The following is a 3038-nucleotide window of genomic DNA, read 5'->3' on the forward strand; positions in this document are numbered from 1 at the left end:
AAAACGCCAGAAAAATAGCGAATAATATGCAATTTCTTTACCCCCCTTCTCTCAATGTTGCTTTTTTCCCCACATTTCTCTACCTCTTAACCACAAACTACTAGGACAGAAATATATATATAAGAGAGCGTCGTGTATTCCTTACAAAATACCTTGTTTCGCTGCATGCCATCCTCGGAAAATCAGTTCTCGGCCAATTTGCATACTTCTTAGACGCTGAGAGCTCTCCAGAAATGGAAAATACAAAAAAAAAAATTATAGGGAGGAGGGGAGAAGGTCGATTTCTTTCCCCCGTTTTTTTAAACTTTGTTTTGGGGGGGGGGGATTTTGTCTACGGTGGATGATGTGTGGTTTGGGCAAACATCTATAAAATCCAATCCCTTAATTTTAGGTCGTAATCCCACAAATGTTAATGGAATATTCAAGTCTTTTTCGTTGAAATTGCGATAAAACCAATGAAATTCGATATATTTTTTATGTATTTTCGTGTAATATATATTATGGAAAGAGCAAAAAATGTTGTAAATTACGAAGAAGTAAAATGCATGAAATATATTTGTTTGACTTGGTTCTTTTTGGCATTCCAGTTGCGCACTAGGCTCCAGATTTGATCCCGGATGTACAGCACGGTTTCTAATCCACACTGCTGAAACAATTAAAGGATATGTATTATTCATTTAAATTTATTGAATTTATTTAAGTTTATTAAATTAATTATATTTTAATTTATTAGATTCATTTATTTAAATTTACGATTAACTCTTGTGACACAACTCTTTGTGAATACCTAACAATGTTGTTTGTCAATATTTTATCAATTAAAATGTTTGAAAATCAAAATGTTTAAATAAAATCTATATTTCCCTAATTTTTTTTTAGCAGTATAATTAATCAACAGTCATTACATGCAAGTGACCGATAATAATAATACAGTTGACGCTCATTATAACAATCATACGTTATATAGCAACTGTTTCGTTACAACTGGTAGATAAGTCCCAAATGTTTTCATATGATGACTCCTGTAGGTGTGCGTTTTCCATTCGATGTAAAGTCCGTTTTCGGCATGAATGAACGCCAGAACTTTGCCACTGGACTTATCCCGTTGCCGAGATCTCTTCCAGTCCAGCTTCGTGGCAGAGTCAAAAGGTCGATCCACCCGGACAGGGGCTCGAACCCTGGACCGTTAGGTTAAAAGCCTAACGCTCTACCGACTGAGCTATCCGGGCTCGTTCGTTTTCGGCAGAAGGATGACGGTCGTTTTAACGAGCGTGGAATAATAATGATTGTATATGCGTGTATATTCTACGCTATTTACTCAGGTTGATGATAAGAATGATTTATTCATTTATTTTAAACATCTCAACAAAGTCAATAACAGAGATGGAAAAAGCATCAAAAACAAAACTAAAATATAAGCAAAAGTATAATCACAACTATAACCTAATACATCAAAAGTGCATAGAATAACTAAAACTAAAATTATGCAAAAATATAAATACGTGACATAATCAATAATATAAATACGTAACATAATCAAAACTAGAAATAGGTAATATAATCAAAAATAAAAATACGTAATAGAATCAGAAATAGAAATACGTGACATAATCACAAATGAAAAAGATACAAATAAAAATAAAGTTCTTTACATACTGTAGCACAGAGCTGCATAGAAATATTGAAAAAAAATTCATTTCTAAGCACTAAATGAATTCATGCAACACAAGAGTATGAATTCAGAATTTTTCAATGCACGATAAACCGTGGATCTGGAACCTTTACCGTTTGGATATAATCGTAAGTCTTGTAAAAAGTAAGTCGTAAAAGCCATCTTTTTATAAGTAATTTAACGGCTCCACACAAATTCATTTCTTACTTATTATAATACTGTCTATGATTCAACTATTTACTCGTAGCTCTACGCAAATCCTGAGAGACCTTTTTGCTATACCGGTTGACCTGGAAGTGTCATTTTTTTGCACCGATTGTGTGCCAGAAAAATGAGTTTTTTGCACCGATTGTGTGCCAGAAAAATGAGTTTTTTGCACCGATTATGCTCGAAAGTTACGTTTTTACGTTTTTGGAATGATTGTGTCTGGAAGTTTTTGCTGGAAATAGTGTTTTTATAATGATTGTCCCTGCAAATTGTGCGTTTGCACCGGTTATACCAGAAAATTTGTGATTGTGTTGGACACACAATTGTCTTTTTCCAAATATATCTAGCACACAGAATAAGACTTCTCCTTTCTCAATAAAAGTTTGTAAATCAGCTTTTATCGTCGAAACTCGAGCTTGAAAGTCATGCAAGTCAAAAATGTCAGAGAAAATTCAAACACAAGTCAATATCTTCAGAACAATCCTTAAATATTTCTATAAATATCGTTCCTTTAGTTCATTTTACGTCTCTACTCGTATCAAGTCTTCAACAACATAGATTAGAAAATCATGTTTCACACGTTAATCACCCGAGATCGTGATATTTCACAAATTAATTTGAAATTAAAAAACAAAATAAGTTCTTAAATCTAAATATTGTAGAAAACTCATAATTCTCACGAGAACAAAAGTATTATTTCCAACAAATCATGACAGAAATGGTTCGATTTCGTCCAAATTTTGAAGTGAAAAAAAAATCCAAAAAATTCAAAATTCCATCGTTTTATTCGCATTTTATTAACGTTCCCCTACACATAAACACACACATATGTATGAAAAAAAAAATGTATGGTAATGCTTCTTTTTTTTTTTTTCTACGCGACCCACATTATCAAGTAACGTACGTGCTTAAGCCGAAATTTTTCATCGAAGCAACACAGAAAGAGAGGAATTGATGCTTTAGCAATCCAATGAAGATGTTACGTTGCAGAATTCATTGAAGGAGCATGTGAAACGTTGAATAAAATAAAATAAAATAAAGAATCTCGGTACAGAGAATGGAGCTGTATGAATCGGTTTTGAAGGAAAAATGCAAAAATAGTAGAAAGAAGGAAAAAAATTCTTTCATGGGAAAATATATTGAAAACTTACTGGGGTAG

At 32.7% G+C, this 3038-nt stretch overlaps 1 non-coding gene across 1 annotated transcript; it reads right to left on the reverse strand.

Annotated features, from left to right (window-relative positions):
* Positions 1-1156: 1156 nt before the first annotated feature.
* On the reverse strand, positions 1157-1229 carry TRNAK-UUU (transfer RNA lysine (anticodon UUU)). The gene has a single exon. It is a non-coding gene; the product is annotated as a tRNA-Lys (tRNA).
* Between the last annotated feature and the right edge of the window lie 1809 nt (positions 1230-3038).

The sequence above is a fragment of the Pholcus phalangioides genome, unplaced genomic scaffold (assembly GCF_987345545.1).
Source record: "Pholcus phalangioides strain wild (caught in Gottingen) unplaced genomic scaffold, Ppha-v1.0 ptg000017l_1, whole genome shotgun sequence".
Lineage (NCBI taxonomy): Eukaryota > Metazoa > Arthropoda > Arachnida > Araneae > Pholcidae > Pholcus > Pholcus phalangioides.